Source organism: Pseudophryne corroboree, chromosome 8 (genome assembly GCF_028390025.1).
Source record: "Pseudophryne corroboree isolate aPseCor3 chromosome 8, aPseCor3.hap2, whole genome shotgun sequence".
NCBI lineage: Eukaryota > Metazoa > Chordata > Amphibia > Anura > Myobatrachidae > Pseudophryne > Pseudophryne corroboree.
This window is the reverse complement of record NC_086451.1, coordinates 225,278,120-225,296,950: the sequence shown is the minus strand read 5'-3', so window position 1 is coordinate 225,296,950 and position 18,831 is coordinate 225,278,120.

Sequence of the window (18,831 nt, the reverse complement as noted above, 5' to 3'; positions counted from 1 at the left end):
TCTCTTCCCCAGGTCACACTCTCTCTCCCCAGGTCACCTTCTGTCTCTATTCCATGTCTTCCTCTCTCTATGTGTCTCCCATGTCTCTCTCTCTGCCCCTGGTCTCTCTATTTTCTCTCTCTCCCATGTATTGCTTTCTATCACTCCCCCATGTCTGTCTGTCTCTCTCTCTCACCCATGACTCCCTCCCTGTCTTTCTCTCTCTGCCACTGATATCTCTCTCTCTCTCTCTACCATTGATTTCTCTCTCTGCCCCTGGTCTCTCTTTCACCGTTACCCAAAAAGTGATATGACATCCCTCCCAAGTCAACTATGCCCCTTTTTCGGGAGCGCGCTCAAGTTTTTTTTTTTGGGGGGGATGTCAATTTTACCCTGGGCTCCAAAGACCCTAGTTACGCCTCTGTAGGCAGCACCCCTGGAGAATTACACAGCACAGCAGACAGACAACAGCACATCTATACTTAAACGGCTGTGGTGCAGCACCCCTAATCTGATAGGGCAGAGAGGCAGCACCCCATATAGGGTAGGAATGATGTGGCAGACAAAGAAAAGACATGCTAAGATGGAATTGTACCTGTACCCTGTATTTTCAAAACACTCCAGTATTTTTACAGCATACAAGACAGAGCCAGCACCCCTTTATATTCACAGCCCCCCTGTATTTTTACAGCATACAGGACAGGGCCAGTGTATATTTATTTTCACAGCACCCCTGTATTTTAACAGCATACAGGACAGGGCCAGTGTACATTTATTTTCACAGCATCCCTGTATTTTTACAGCATACAGGGCAGGGCCAGTCACATTAATTTTCAAAGCAAACCTGTATTTTTACATCATACAGGACAGTGCTAGTGTACATTTATTTTCACAGCACCCCTGTATTTTTACAGCATACAGGACAGTGCCAGCACCCCTGTATTTTCACAACACCCCTGTAATTTTTACAGCATACAAGACAGGGTCAGCACCCCTTTATATTCACAGCACCCCTATATTTTTACAGCATACAGGACAGGGCCAGTGTACATTTATTTTCACTGCACCCCTGAATTTTTACAGCATACAAGACAGGGCCAGTGTACATTTATTTTCACTGCACCCCTGAATTTTTGCAGCATACAAGATAGGGCCAGTGTATATTTATTTTCACTGCACCCCTGAATTTTCATGGCATGGAAGACAGGGTCAGTGTACATTGATTTTCACTGCACGCCTGAATTTTTACAGCATACAAGACAGGGCCAGTGTACATTTACTTTCACTGCACCCTGAATTTTTACAGCATACAAGACAGGGCCAGTGTACATTTATTTTCACTGCACCCCTGAATTTTTACAGCATACAAGACAGGGCCAGCACCCCTGTATTTTCACAGCATACAGAAGGACAGTGCCCCTGTATAGCACAGCACAGCAGCCAGATCAGCAACACCCATGTACAGCTGCAGCACCCCTAACAGCATATAAAACACCAGTGACAGCCAGGACAGCACCCCTAACATCACAGGGACACCACAGTGACAGGATAGCACCTCTAGAGAGCACACACTGACCCTACCCAACATTATCACCCACAGAAAGAGACAGAGGTCTGTCTCCCTCACTCTCCAAGTCTGGAGTGAAAATGCCGGCGACGCGCGGCTCCTTATATGGAATCCAAAGCCCGCGAGAATCCGACAGCGTGATGATAACGGTTTGCCTCATTCTGGGATCCGAGTCTGGCGGGAGGTCCCGAGCCGGACTCGGATCCGGGATAGGAGCGTGAAGTTTGGGGTGGTTTGGTTCTCTGACCCCCTCATCTCTAATGACCACGGTAAGCTACTTACCAGATTCTCTCTCTGGTGCAATGATTGAGCACTCAGATCCACAGACACACACACAGCAGACCTGGTAGGAATTTCTGCTGCTACTGGGCATGTGCAGAAGTTCCATTCCACCTTATATACTGCATGTAGTGGTTGCTGGCCAGGCTGAGGGGAAGGGTGATTTCCAGGCAACGCTGAAGTGTTCACTCTAGCTATTTGCCGCCATCCTCTTTTGTATAATCTCTACTACTGTCACAGACTCACTACACTCAATAAATAATATCACTTACTTTCAGAGAGGTATTGGTATAAACAGAAAGCACAGCCACCATCCTCCCCCTCCTCTGCACCCAATCCCCTATAAACAGAGAGCACAGCCACCGTCATTTCCTGGTAGCGCCTAGATCCTCTTCGCTTAGACTAGAGGATCTTTCCCATAATGCACTGGGTCAACTTAAGAATCTATTGGAAATAATAACCTGTGGCGAGCGAAGCGGAGTGAGACACCGGTCCTGAAGCGTGACTAGCAAAGCGAGCCCACGAGGGAACAACGGAGACTAAATGCAACAATATAACCTACTGTACAACAAACCTAGATTGGAGAAAAAAATAAAAATGCTTTAAGGGCATAAGAGAACTCACCTGATGTCACATCCGGGTCCTTTCCGTGAAGGGGATATAGATTCTACCATCGTCCCCCTCCTGTACACCCCCCCCCCCCATAAACAGAAAACACAGCAGTAGCCACCAACATTCCCCTCCTGCACCCCCATAAACAGAAATAAAAGCCACCATCATTCCCCCTGCACCCTCCCTTTCCCTCATAAACAGAAAACACAGCAGCCACCATCATTCCCCCCGCACCAGCACTCATGCTGGTCATCAAGCAACTGCTGCAGTTACCCACACAGTGATCACCCAGCTAGTATATTATAGACTACAGGGCTTGCCCCCTGGGTCTCCCCGATATGTGACACACACTTGGCAGAGAGTCAGTGAGACGGCTCCTCTGCACTTCACCTCTCATAGCCCCACATGAAAACTGCCTTAGACGAGCTGCGCACTGCAGTTCCCTCTGCATGCAGCCAGCTGCCAGCCTCTACATGTAAATATAAGGAGGCAACTGACTGCTGCAGCCGTGCCATTATAGATACTGTTGTATCGAAAAAAAAAGGTCATCAGTGCGATAGATAGGTCAGGGGAATATTCTAAGTACTCGGAAGCCCCCCTGCGTATGCAATGCATATGACTTCTTGCTTTCCAGCTGGCCCCCATGTCATACATGCTGACATCCTGGGCTGGCTGCTCTCTCCAGGAGACAGCAGCCAGGTCGGCTCAGCAGGGGGGCAAGACAGGGCTATGACACGCATAGGAGATGGGGCGGAGGCGGAACAGGGGCGGATGAAGGCGGAACAGGGGCGGGGTTATCATGGCACATACTTTAAGCCACGCCCTCTGCTCTGTAATGCCGCGATTACCGGCATTATACAGCAGGGGGCGTGGCTATGATGACGTGATACGGGTGGGACAACTGGATAGTGGGGGTAATTCAGATCTGATCACTGCTGTTTTTGCACAGTGGGCGATAAGGTTCTAACTGCGCATGCGTATACACCGCAATGCACACGCACACCGGACAACAACAACGGGCATCGATGGACAGCGATGAGATGGAGAGAAAAATCCATTCACACGGGCGTTCGGAATGTGATTGACAGGAAGAGGCCGTTTGTGGGTGGTAACTGACCGTTTTCAGGGAGTGTCTGGAAAAAAGTAGGCGTGCCTATGCGTTTTCAGGGAGGGTGTCTGACGTCAGCTCCGGCCCCCATATCAGCCTGTTCTCATCGCACTGGAGGAGTAAGTCCTGGGCTGCGCACACACTGGATTTTAGCAGCTCAGTTTACACATAAGATCGCACACTTGCATGGCAAATTTACACTCCCCCTGGGGGCGGTGACTATCTGAAAGAAGGAGAGCAGCCCAGCAATCAGGTCTTAATCACCCCCAGTGTCTGAATAGTGGAACTGTTACACTGGAATCGGGACAGCTGGGAGGTATGCTTGCATACCTCCCAACATGACCCTCTCCAGGAGGGACAGAATGCTCTGCTCCTGGACTTCCCTCTTAATGTATGATTGCCATCACCTGTGCTGAAACACCTTTCTTATCCATTAACCTGTTCAACACAGGTGCTGGCAATCATAAATTAGAAGAAAAGTCCAGAAGCAGAGCATTGTGTCCCTCTTGGAGAGGGTCATGTTGGGTCGTATGTGCTTGTGTGAGTAGAACTGGAAAACATGCACTGTTAATGGGACCTGAGGACTGGCTTTGAGAAGCACTGTTCTAGAAGATGCTACTGCTCTCAAATAATGTAATGTATTAATTCAATCTTTAAACTGTTTAACTAAATCTTTTGTCTGCTTTATTGTAGTGTCACTTTAAGGGTAAACTGTGTTCTCTCCCTTCAGGCTCAATCACCTACAAAGTCTGTGCTGTTCTGGATATTGCACAGATCCTAGGAACAAGTTATTAGCACTTGCAGTTAGAGCAGGCCCATAGCACTGACAATATGTGAACTAATCAGAAATTAACGAGGCACTGTAATGCTGCTTTATAAAACAAAGGCTGAATCTGATCCTTCAATTGTTGCTTCCAACTGAAAGATAATTACATCTTTGATGGGATAAATTCTGTGTCTGCTTATTTTCCAAAATAAATGGACATAGATCTTTGTCCCCCAGACTGGTCATCCACCAGATCAGCTTGTTGAAGGCTCTAATCTGTGTAAGGAGTGGAGGAGGCAGTGAGAATCTGTGTAACTGCAGCGTATAATGATAATAATTACCTCATAGGAAACACGGCTACTGTTCCCAGCCTGTACCAGCATAACTACACAAATACAAAGCCTAATTATTAGAGTAGTTTACGACTACTGGAGAAACACAGGGAGGTAAACGGATTTTCCCACGGTTCCACCAGCAGGACCACTTATTATCCAGAAATGTGAGAAAAATACTGGAGCTGCACCTAAATTAGTGTAAGCAGAAGTATTATGGCCGGTTGTGGACAACACCTTCATTGTGCTTTACATGGAGAAAAGAACTATTTAGCAGCTTGGATATACCTGATCTAATTAACTTTGTAATTGAACTGGTGGCACAAGGGTCTACTTAATAGTCTAGTAGAGACACGCACACACTTTATGTAATGAGGTGGCGGGCATACATGCTTAGAAATGTATAGGATTTTCATGAGAACTGAATGAAATACACACATTTCATTATTTGTCACTGCACCACTAATACTAGCTAAATTTCTATGTTAGATTATGTAATTCCCCCAAAAAATTATTAAATTCCCCCGGAATAAAAACAACAATATGAAGATTCTGTGGAGCACTTTGGAATATAAAAAATATAAAAAAAATATTGTTGTCAAATTGACAACAATATTTTTCAATACAACATTCCACACCATAAGATCTCCGTCTGATTCCAGGTCTCAAGGCAGCTGCACCAACTGCACTGCGGGCACTTCTACCCCTGGTTTCAAATTACTGTTATACAAAGCAGTATACAGCATATTTACATGGGCCTAATAAGCTTGTTGGAATATTTTAATTTGTGGACCAAACATTAATTGCTATAATTTAGAGATGTGCGGCGGGCACTTTTCATGTTCTGTGTTTTGGTTTTGGTTCTGGTTCCGTGATCGTGGTTTGGATCTGGATTGGTTTTGCCAAAACCACCCTTTCGTGTTTTGGTTTTGGATCTGGATGATTTTTGAAAAATACATAAAAACAGCTAAAATCACAGAATTTTGGGGTAATTTTGATCCTACAGTATTATTAACCTCAACATCATTAATTTCCATTCATTTCCAGCGTATTCTGAACACCTCACACCTCACAATATTGTTTTTAGGCCAAAGGTTGCACCGAGCTGGCAGTATGACTAAGCTGTGCGACACAAGTGTGCGGTACAAACACTTGGCCCATCTAGGAGTGGCACTGCAGTGGCAGACAGGATGACAGATTAAAAAAATAGGCCCCAAACAGCACATAATGCAAAGAAGAAAAAGAGGTGCAATGAGGTAGCTGGATGGCTAAGCTAAGCGACACAAGTGTGTGGCACAAATATCTGGCCCATCTAGGAGTGGCACTGCAGTGGCAGACAGGATGAAAATTAAAAAAACTAGGCCCCAAACAGCACAACATGCATAGAAGAAAATGAGGTGCAATGAGGTAGCTGTATGACTAAGCTAAGTGACACAAGTGTGCGGAACAAAAAACTGGTCCATCTAGGAGTGGCACTGCAGTGGCAGACAGGATGGCTCTTAAAAAAACTAGTCCCCAAACAGAACATGACGCAAAAAAAAAAAAAGAAGTGCACCAAGGTCGCTGGATGGCTAAGCTAACCAACACAGACAGGATGGCACTTCAAAAAACTAGGTCCCAAAAAGCACATCATGCAAAGAAGAAAAAGAGGTGCAATGAGGTAGCTGTATGACTAAGCTAAGCGACACAACTGTGCGGCACAAACAACATGGGTCGTGCTGGAATTTACCAAGATATAATACATGCACAATATTGGTGGCACAGGAGAGCGTACCCCCAAACCACAAACACATGGCAAAGCCTGTAAAATTAATTTGGATAATAATACCCTTTTTTTGGAGCTATTATAATAATATGCAGCACAGGCATATAATAAAATACAGGCACAGTACCCCTTCACCACACAGGGCAAATCCTGTAAAAATTATTTGGATAATAATATAAGTAATGTATATAACCCTTTTATTTGGAGTAAATAATATACAGCACAGGACACCACCACTGGACTTATGGCAGCACAAGACACAACACCACTGGACTGATGCAGCATATGACAGCACCACTGGACTGGACTTATACGGCAGTACCCCTGGACTTATACGGCAGTACCCCTGGACTTATACGGCAGTACCCCTGGACTTGTACGGCAGTGTCAGACAGGATGGCACTTCAAAAAACTAGTCCCCAAACAGCACATGATGCAAAGAAGAAAAAGAGGTGCAAGATGGAATTGTCCTTGGGCCCTCCCACCCACCCTTATGTTGTATAAACAGGACATGCACATGCTAGCAAACCAATAATTTCAGCGACAGGGTCTGCCACACGACTGTGGCTGAAGTGAGTGGTTTGTTTGGGCCCCCCACCAAAAAAGAAGCAATCAATCTCTCCTTGCACAAACTGGCTGTACAGTAGCAAGATGTCGACTACATCCTCCGATTCCTCACCCCTTTCAGTGTGTACATCCTCCTCACAGAGTATTAATTCATCCCCACTGAAATCCACCATAACAGGTCCCTGTGTACTTTCTGGAGGCAATTGCTGGTAAAGGTCTTCCTGGAGGAATGTATAATTCATTTTGATGAACATCATCTTCTCCACATTTTGTGGAAATAACCTCCTACGCCGATCGCTGACAAGGTTCCCGGCTGCACTAAATACTCTTTCAGAGTACACACTGGAGGGGGGGCAACTTAGGTAAAATAAAGCCAGTTTGTGCAAGGCCATCCAAATTGCCTCTTTTTCCTGCCAATATACATACGGACTGTCTGACATGCCTACTTGGATGCTGTCACTCATATAATCCCCACCATTCTTTCAATGGTGACAGAATCATATGCAGTAGCAGTAGACATGTCAATAATCATTGGCAGGTATTCAGTCCGGACCAGATGTCAGCACTCGCTCCTGACTTCCCTGCATCACCGCCAGCGGGTGGGCTAGGAAATCTTATCCTTTTCCTCGCAGCCCCAGTTGCGGAAGAAAATGAAGGAGGAGCTGTTGACGGGTCACGTTCTGCTTGAGTTGACAATTTTCTCACCAGCAGGTCTTTGAACCTCTGCAAACTTGTGTCTGCCGGAAAGAGAGATACAACATAGACTTTAAACCTAGGATCGAGTACGGGGGCCAAAATGTAGTGCTCTGATTTCAACAGATTGACCACCCTTGAATCCTGGCAAAGCGAATGAAGGGCTTCATCCACAAGTCCCACATACTTTGCGGAATTGCTCAGTCTTAGCTCCTCCTTCAATTTCTCCTGCTGCTTCTCCAAAATCCTGATGAGGGGAATTACCTGACTCAAGCTGGCAGTGTCTGAACTGACTTCACGCGTGGCAAGTTCGAAGGGTTGGAGAACCTTGCACAAGATGGAAAATATATGCCTATATCGTAGGGCAGGTGTATAGGCTTGAATGGCCTTTTGCTCCTCCTCCATCCTCTGAGGCATATAGAGTATTGAATTCCACCTTGTTACCACCTCTTGCTTCAGATGATGGCAGGGCAGGTTCAGGATTATTTGCTGGCGCTTCAGTGGCTGAATGTTGAAAGTGGCCCGCAATTTTTATCGGGTCACCGACAGCATCTCCTGCACGCCCCTGTCATTTTTAAAAAAATTCTGCACCACCAAATTAATTGTATGTGCAAGACATAGGACGTTCTGGAATTTGTCCAGATGTAATGCACGCACAATATTGGTGGCATTGTCCGACATCACAAATCCCCAAGAGTCTAAGTGGGGTAAGCCATTGTGCGATGATGTCCCTCACATTCCGTAAGAGGTTGTCAGCTGTGTTCCTCTTACGGAAACCGGTGATACATAGCGTAGCCTGCCTAGGAAAGAGTTGGCATTTGCGAGATGCTGCTACTGGTGCCGCTGCTGTTTTTGCTGCGGGAGGCAATACATCTACCCAGTGGGCTGTCACAGTCATATAGTCCTTAGTCTGCCCTGTTCCACTTGTCCACATGACCGTGGTTAAGTGGACAGTGGGTACAGCTGCATTTTTTAGGACACTGAGGACACTTTTTCTGACGTCTCTGTACATTCTTGGTATCGCCTGCCTAGTGAAGTGGAATCTAGATGGGATTTGGTACCGGGGACAAACTACCTCAATCAATTCTCTAAGTCCCACTGAACTAATGGCGGATACTGGATGCACGTCTAACAGCAACATAGCTGTCAAGGCCTCAGTTATTCCCTTTGCAACAGGATGACTGCTGTCATATTTCATCTTCCTTGCAAAAGACTGTTGGATAGTCAATTGCTTAGTTGAAGTAGTACAAGTGGTCTTCCGACTTCCCCATTGGGATGACGATCGACTCCCAGCAGCAACAAAAGCAGCTGCAGCAGTAGGCATACCACTCAAGGATCCTCTGGAAAAATCCCGATTAGGAGAGTACTCCTCAGTCTTGCCAGTGACATGGCCTGCAGGACTACCGACGTTCCTGATGCAGAAGGAATTTGACATTGAGGGAGTTGGTGGTGTGGCTTGCAGGAGCTTGGGTACAAGAGGAATAAGGGATTTAGGTGTCAGTGGACTGCTTACGCTGTTACCCAAAGTTTCTGAACTTGACAATGACTTCTGCACAGCAGGTGACGTATAAGGGAGGATGTTCATAGGTGGTTAACATCATTACCCCTACTTATTACAGATTGACAAAGGCAACACATGGCTTGACACCTGTTGTCAGGAGTTGTGGAGAAATAATTCCACACCGAAGAGGTGGCTTTTTTGGTATTTTGCTCAGGCACCACAATGGGCTTATTCATCCCATGGACTACAACTGTCTCCCCCGGTGCCTGATTTAAACAAGCCACATCACAATCAGAATCCTCATCGTCAACTTCCTCCTGAGCGCCAACAACACCCATATCCTCATCCTGGTGTACTTCATCAGTGACATCCTCAATTTGAATATCAGAAACTGGACTGTGGGTGCTCCTTCCAGCACTTGCAGAGGGCGTGCAAATGGTGGAAGGAGCCACCTCTTCCTGTCCAGTGTTGGAAAGGTCAGGCATCGCAACCGCCGACACACTTGGACTCTCCTTGGGAATTTGTGATACCATCTTAGAACACACAGTTCTTTGCTGTGCTTTTGCCAGCTTAACTCTTATAATTTTTCTAGCAGGAGGATGAGGGCTTCCATCGTCATGTGAAGCTGAACCACTAGTCATGAACATAGGCCAGGGCCTAAGCCATTCATTGGCACTCCGTGTCGTAAATGGCATATTGGTAAGTTTATATTTCTCCTCAGACCATTTACATTTATTTTTTTGGGTCTTTTTACTGAACTTTGGCTTTTTGGATTTTACATGCCCTCTACTATCACACTGGGCATAGGCCTTGGCAGACGACTTTGATGGCATTTCAGTACCACTGGACTGGATTTATATGGCAGTATCACTGGACTTATACACCAGTATCACTGGAATTATACAGCAGTATCACTGGAATTATACGGCAGTACCACTGGACTTATATGGCAGTACCACTGGACTCTATTGATACGGCAGTATCACTGGACTTATACACCAGTACCACTGGAATTATATGGCAGTATCACTGGAATTATACGACAGTACCACTGGACTGGATTTACACGGCAGTATCACTGGACTTATATGGCAGTACCACTGGACTTATATGGCAGTATAACTGAACTGGATTTATATGGGGGTACCACTGGACATATATACGGCAGTATCACTGGACATATACGGCAGTATCACTGGATTGGATTTATACACTAGTACCACTGGATTTATACGGCAGTACCACTGGACATATATGGCAGTATCACTGGAATTATATGGCAGTACCAGGGGACATATACAGCAGTATCACTGGACTGGATTTATATTGCAGACCACTGGATTTATACGGCAGTACCACTGGACATATACAGCAGTATCACTGGATTTATACGGCAGTACCACTGGACATATACGGCAGTATCACTGGACTGGATTTATACGCCAGTACCACTGGATTTATACAGCAGTATCACTGGACTTATACACCAGTATCACTGGACTGGATTTATACCGCAGTACCACTGGATATATACGCCAGTACCACTGGACATATACGGCAGTATCACTGGACATATACGGCAGTATCACTGGACTGTATTTATACGCCAGTACCACTGTATTTATACGGCAGTACCACTGGACATATACGGCAGTATCACTGGAATTATATGGCAGTACCAGTGGACATATACGGCAGTATCACTGGATTTATATGACAGTACCACTGGACATAAACGCCAGTATCACTGGACTTATACGGCAGTATCACTGGACTGGATTTATACACCAGTACCACTGGATTTATACGGCAGTATCACTGGGCATATATGGCAGTATCACTGGACATAGACGGCAGTACCACTGGACTAATACAGCAACACAGGGACACCACCACTGGACTGATTCAGGACAACACAGCACCACTGCAATGGACTGGACTTATACAGCAGCACTGGACATATGGCAGCAGAGGACACCACCACTGTGACTGGACTGATGCAGCACAAGACACCACCCCTGGACTGCTGCAGGACAACACAGCACCACTGGACTGGACTTGTACAGCAGCACTGGACATATGGCAACAGAACACACCACCACTGTGACTGGACGGATGCAGCACAAGACACTACCACTGTACTGATGCAGGACAACACAGCACCACTGCACTGGACTTATACAGCAGCACTGGACATATGGCAGCAGAGGACACCACCACTGAGACTGGACTGATGCAGCATAAGACACTACACTGGACTGAGCAGCACAAGACAGCGCTGGAATCTTCACCCCACTTTCCCTCCCGCACAGACACTGAGGACGGAGACACGTCCTCTCGCTACACTCTCCAATGCCGGAGTGAAAATGGCGGCGACGTGCGGCTCCTTATATGGAATCCAAAACCAGCGAGAATCTGACAGTGGGATGATGACGTTTTGCCTCATTCCGGTTTCTGAGTCAGGCGGGTAAACCCGAGCTGGGCTTGGGCCGGGCTTGGGTAGTGAAGTTCGGGGGGGTTCGGTTCTTAAGGTCCATACACACTTAACAATATAATGAGCGACGTCGCTCATTTTCCCCCTCCTTGAGCGACGTCGCTCATTATATCGTTAAGTGTGTATGCCGCCAACGACAATCGATGCGCGGCCCCGCGGGTCGGCAACGATCGTCGCTGTCGGTAGGGCATGCATGAAGGATGTGGACTGTCGTTCACGACCTTCATGCAGGGCTGGCGGGGGCGTGACGTCACTGAGCGATATGAGCGGTCATATCGCTCAGTGCGTACAGGCGGCCGCCGACCTGCCGGCCCGGGAGGGGGAAACGTTAGACGATGTCGCTCACAGAGCGACATCGTCTAATGTGTATGGGCCTTTAGAGAATCGAACCCGCTCATCTCGGGTAGTGAAGTTCGGGGGGGTTCGGTTCTTAGAGAACCGAACCCGCTCATCTCTACTATAATTGAATAGATTGACTAAACATAGAACCATCCTTTATGGAATAAATATTTTAAATGGCTGGAGACTACAAACTGTACTCTCTTTGGAGAAAACGACCTGTTAACTGTCGCATTGTTATTAAATTAAAAATAAGTAATGTAGGACAAATGTAGATAACTAATTATCTATATGAACCTCTTACTCTCCCAGCAAGGTGGGTTTATGAATGACAAAATAAAGTCATATGCATGACAGGTAGTCCTGGGCAGCAGATTCCCTGACACACATCCAGCAGCCATACAAAGACAGCAGAGTGACCTTGCACAGATGGCCACTTGATGAACACGCAAACACCTAGATCCATGACCAGATGGCTTAATTATAGGATTGGTAAAGTAACTGCAGGGGACAGGGTTTAGACTGCGGCACAGTGGCAGAGTGTGACTTACAGTTTAGTAACGGTAATGTGTATATTGTTAATTAAGACATCTTGGAGCAAATAATGGCATAATATTTTGTATTTCAGCTGAAAAGTTGTCCAGGACATTCACAACGTATAATTATACTTTAGTAAAGACAAATACCTTTAACCTGCTCATTTTACACAAGGCTGTTTTAAAAATAGTTGTTTATACTTCTTTAATTTAGGGATTGCTCAGTAAGTTATTGCTTCCCGTCTGCACTACATTGTAACTGACCCAGGTCTTCTGGTGTCAATCTGTAGTCAGACTTGCTCTCTTTTTTTATCTGGCACAGTCTACAGTAGATAGTTATTTAATTTAAGTTAATTGAAGACAACAAAGAACCCAATCCGTTCCACAAAATACAAAGCGCATCAGATTTTAAAAAGAAAATGTACTCCATATTATTTTAACTCTATTGTTCTTGAATTGTTTGGAAAAACAATAGATGGCTATTTACACAAAATTCTTTATCTCAATTTTTGTATTTACTAATATTATCAGTGGCACTGTTAGTTCATCCGAGATAACATTTTATTTTACTAACAGATTTTGTGCGTCTGATATTTAAATAAGTCAATGATGTGACAAACGACGCTATGGGAGTGTGCAAAGTGCGTACACACTCGACAATTTAGACAATTTTTTTGTTACAATCCGTTGGAAATTGGCAAATCATTCAAGATATCATGTAATGTGTACCCAGATTTACAGAACAAAGAAGGGGGGGGGGGGGCGCAGAAGTGCAAGAAACAAAGGAGTAGCAGAGAAACAAAGACTAAGGGGTCTATTCATGAAGCAGTGATAAGAGTGGAGAAGTGAGCCTGTGGAGAAGTTGCCAATGACAACCAATCAGCTGCTCCGTACAAATGTATAGTATGCAAATTATAAATGTTACTTCAATCCTGATTGGTTGCCATGGCCAACTACTCCACTGGCTCACTTCTCCACACTTTTTACTGCTTCATGAATAGACCCCTAAGGGAGAGAGGTGTTAAATTGGAGAAGTTGGCCATAGCAACCAATAAGCCTCTGTCATTTTAAACAGTGCTAAATAAATGATAGCTAGAAGCTTGGTTTGGTTTGATACATCTACCCAGGGCTGGCTGGCCAATTACTTCAGGTATGCAGTCACATACGCCGTCAAACTGCAAAGGTGCCATCTCCTACCGCCGTGCCAACAACGCCTGCCGACATTGTCAGTTTCACCGTCGGCTCCTCCCGGCATCTGGTCCCCGCTTACTGATCCAATCTTCCTCCTCTCCTTGCCTTTGCGGCCACCACCTGTGCGGCTGCCCGCCCATCTGCTCCTCCTGGGCCTGGCGCCCACACACAGCATCAGAAGGAAGTACTGATCCGTACACTGGGGGTAATTCCAAGTTGATCGCAGCAGGAATTCTGTTAGCAACTGGGCAAAACCATGTGCACTGCAGGGGAGGCAGATATAACATGTGCAGAGAGAGTTAGATTTGGGTGTGGTGTGTTCAATCTGCAATCTGATTTGCAGTGTAAAAATAAAGCAGCCAGTATTTACCCTGCACAGAAATAAAATAACCCACCCAAATCTAACTCTCTCTGCAAATGTTATATCTGCCTCCCCTGCAGTGCACATGGTTTTGCCCAACTGCTAAAACATTTCCTGCTGCGATCAACTTGGAATTACCCCCACTGCTTGTGAACACAGGTGTTTCGCTCACTCTGTCTTTAGTCACCCTCTCATTTGGTCCAGTGAAGATCCAGTATCTAAAAGTTGTTTAATATGTGCCTTTTCTCTAATTGAAGCTACAGTATATGACATATTTATGACAAATTTATCACCCTCCAACTTTCACTCTGTGAACACTATGCAACCCATTTGCAGAAAAGAACATATGTAAGATCTCGTTTCCATCCATAATCAGGATCACAAAGATCTTCTTTGGGACAATTGTGAGTTCATCTTCTCATCTACAAACACTTACAATATCTAACAGAATTACCATTGCTTCTTAACCCTCTCACAATCCTTTCATTTCTTACAGCCCAAATACATTTCTGCACCCACTTTATCTACGCTTTTGACTCATTTCATACTAAATCTACACCCATTGAGCCTACACTGCTTTTCTCACCTGCATTTCTGCAATTCTTCTGCTCTGATTCCCTTACAGTCTCCTCTCCTACTTCCACTTTCCCTCAACCTATTTACCTACTTAACACTATGTCAAGGCTTTCTTATACTCCCCACATCACTCAATGGCCCTCATTCCGAGTTGTTCGCTCGGAGATTTTCATCGCATCGCAGTGAGAATTCTCTTAGTGCGCATGCGCAATGTTCGCACTGCGACTGCGCCAAGTAACTTTACTATGAAGAAAGTAAGTTTACTCACGGCTTTTTCATCGCTCCGACGTTCGCATTGTGATTGACAGGAAATGGGTGTTACTGGGCGGATGCACGGCGTTTTAGGGGCGTGTGGCTGGAAACGCTACCGTTTCCGGAGAAAACGCAGGAGTGGCCGGGGAAACGGTGGGTGTGCCTGGGCGAACGCTGGGTGTGTTTATGACGTCAGCCAGGACCGAAAAGCACTGAACTGATCGCACAGGCAGAGTAAGTCTGAAGCTACTCAAAAACTGCTAACTCGTTTGTAATCGCAATATTGCGCATACATCGGTCGCACATTTAAGAAGCTAAGATTCACTCCCAGTAGGCGGCGGCTTAGCGTGTGTAACTCTGCTACATTCGCCTTGCGAGCGATCAACTCGGAATGAGGGCCAATGTCTACCTAATAATGTATCTTTATCTTTCCACCCTAGTCTCCTACACCTCATCCTCTGTCTCCCCTCCATCCCTGTTTCCTTTCCCCTCCTTTTCCTGTTACCCCACTTTCATTTACCTCTGTCCCATGGTCCTGCTACCCAACAACTCAGCCCTGCTCCCTTTCTCCATTCCCTGTCACCTCCCCATACCCCCATCCACATCACACTGATCTCCCTCCCTCCCTGCCCACCTTCTGCAGTTTCCCCTCCCAGCTCAGGCACCCGCACCATCACTACTCTCTCATCATCCCTGCCCTCAAAGTTAATCTCACCTCATCGCTACAGCAACCCTGATAATCTCATTCACATCTCTCCCACAAACTCATACCCCCTATCCTGTGCCCTCTGGAATGCCTGATCTGTTTGTAACAAACTGGTCCCCTCTCATGACCTTTTCATTTCCAACTCCCTACACCTACTAGCCATTACTGAAACTTGGATTACGCCCTCTGACACTACTTCTCCTGCTGCTCTCTCTGCTGGGGGCCTCAAATTCACACACACACCCCGACCTGGGGGTCGCCATGGGGGTGGTGTTGGGGTCCTTTTACCTTCTAGTTACTCCTACCAACTCATACCACCAGAACCATCCCTTACATTCTCTACATTTGAGGTCCATGCCACACGCCTCTTCCAACCAGTCCATCTTAGAGTAGCTGTCATTTACCGGCCCCCCTCGCACTGCTTCCAAATTCATCGACAACTTTGTTTCCTGGCTTCCTCACTTCCTCTCTTCTGACATTCCCTCCATTATCCTAGGCGATTTCAACATCCCTATTGACATCCCCACACAATCCCCTGCCTCTAAACTCCTTAACCTCACCTCTTCACTTGGTCTCTCCCAGTGTACCTCCTCACCCTCCCATGTGAATGGGAGCTCACTGGATCTGGTCTTCACTCACCGCTGCGATATTTCAGATTTTTCCAACTCCCCATTTCCCCTCTCTGATCTCCACCTGCTCTCCTTTAACCTATCTCTCTCGACTTCCCCATCTCTACCTCCTAAGGCTACCATCACTAAGCGTAACATTGAAGCTATTGACACCACATTTCTTTCCTCCCTGTTTGATTCACTTCTCTCTCCTATTCTCTCTCTCTCATGCCCTGAACAAGCCACTTCCACATACAATGCATCCCTTACTTCTGCTCTTGACTCTGTTGCTCCACCAACCACTATTCACCCTTGCAAATTAACACCTCAACCCTGGCACACCAAATGCACCAGATATCTGCAAAAATGCTCACGTACTACTGAGCGACACTGGAGGAAATCACGCTCTAAGGCAGACTTCCTCCATTTCAAACTTATGCTCTCATCCTTCAGTGCTGCCCTTTCTCTTGCTAAACAGTCATACTTCAAGAACCTCATCTCCTCCCAGTCTTCCAACCCCCGGCGCCTCTTTGCCACTCTCAACTCACTCCTCTGCCCACCTCCACCTCGTCTCCCTTCCTCACTCTCTGCTCTTGACTTTGCCACTTACTTCACATCCAAAATTGACTCCATACGTCAGGACATCACATCACACCAGACCATCAGTAACCAGCTTTCTCCCATCCCTTACCAACCCTCCCCATCCCTCGCACCTACTCTGAGATCTTTCTCCCATGCATCTGGAGAGGAAGTCATGGCCCTCATTCGTTCCTGTCCCCTCACCACCTCCACACTTGAACCCTATCCCCTCCCGCCTCCTCCGCTACCTCTCTCCTTCTGCTTGTTCCCATCTTTCCCACCTTCTCAATCTGTCCCTCTCATCAGGCACTGTCCCCTCTGCCTTCAAGCATGCACTCATCTCTCCTATTCTTAAAAAACCTACACTTGATCCAAACACTCTCTCCAACTACCGACCCATCTCTCTCCTCCCTTTTGCCTACAAACTCCTTGAGCGTATTGTCTACAACTGCCTTACTTCCTTTCTTTCCTCACACTCACTGTTTGACCCATTCCAGTCTGGCTTCCGTCCTCTCCACTCCACTGAAACTGCCCTTACAAAAGTATGCAATGACCTCCATGCTGCTAAATCTAAGGGACACTACTCTATACTTATTCTACTTGATCTCTCTGCTGCTTTTGACACTATGGACCATCCTCTCCTACTGCAAATTCTTCACTTCATTGGTCTGCGTGACACTACCCTCTCTTGGCTGTCCTCCTACCTTTCTGACCGTTCTTTCTCTGTCTCCTCTCATGACTCCACCTCCCCCTCACTTCCACTAACTGTAGGGGTACCCCAAGGTTCTGTCCTTGGTCCTCTTCTCTTCTCTCTCTATACGTCCTCACTAAGTAAGCTCCTTAGTTCTTTTGGTTTCCAATATCATCTCTATGCTGATGACACCCAAATCTATCTTTCCTCTCCAGACCTCTCCCCTGCTCTCCTCACTCGTGTCTCCAACTGTCTCTCTGCTACCTCTTCCTGGATGTCCCAGCGCTTTCTTAAACTTAACATGTCTAAGACAGAGCTGATCATCTTTCCTCCCTCCCGCATAACCTCACCTCCTACAATCTCATGATCTATTGATAGCACTACTTTCTCCTCTAGCCCCCAAGTGCGCTGTCTTGGAGTAATCCTTGACTCCTCCCTCTCCTTCAAACCACACATTCAGCACCTCTCACAAACCTGCCATTTTCATCTAAAAAATATTTCCAGGATCAGACCCTTTCTGACCCAGGATGCTACTAAGGGGTATATTTACTAAGGTCCCGATTTTGACCGAGATGCCGTTTTTTCATCAAAGTGTCATCTCGGTAATTTACTAAACTCAAATCACGGCAGTGATGAGGGCATTCGTAATTTTTGGGTAGTCCATGAAAATAATTACGAATGAATACACCTTCGGTCAAAACGCGGCTGTTTAAGTATGAATCTCGGTCATTTACTAAGAAGTGCAAAGCAAAAAAAAATAAAACACTGCCGTGAAAAATTACAACTCGTAAAAAAGTGCTAAAAAAAAACAGACCTGCTTTTTTAATCCGTGATTGTATAGGCATGCAGGGATCCATGAGATCCGTGCATGTATATCAGTGGGAAGGGGTGGGAAAGTGGTTATTTTCTCAAAAAAAATTGCGTGGGGTCCCCCCTCCTAAGCATAACCAGCCTCGGGCTCTTTGAGCCGATCCTGGTTGCAGAAATATGGGGAAAAAATTGACAAGGGTTCCCCCATATTTAAGCAACCAGCATCGGGCTCTGCGCCTGGTCCTGGTTCCAAAAATACGGGGGACAAAAAGAGTAGGGGTCCCCCGTATTTTTAAAACCAGCACCGGGCTCCACTAGCTGGACAGATAATGCCACAGCCGGGGGTCACTTTTATATAGTGCCCTGCGGCCGTGGCATCAAATATCCAACTAGTCACCCCTGGCCGGGGTACCCTGGGGGAGTGGGGACCACTTCAATCAAGGGGTCCCCCCCCCAGCCACCCATGGGCCAGGGGTGAAGCCCGAGGCTGTCCCCCCCATCCAATTGGCTGCGGATGGG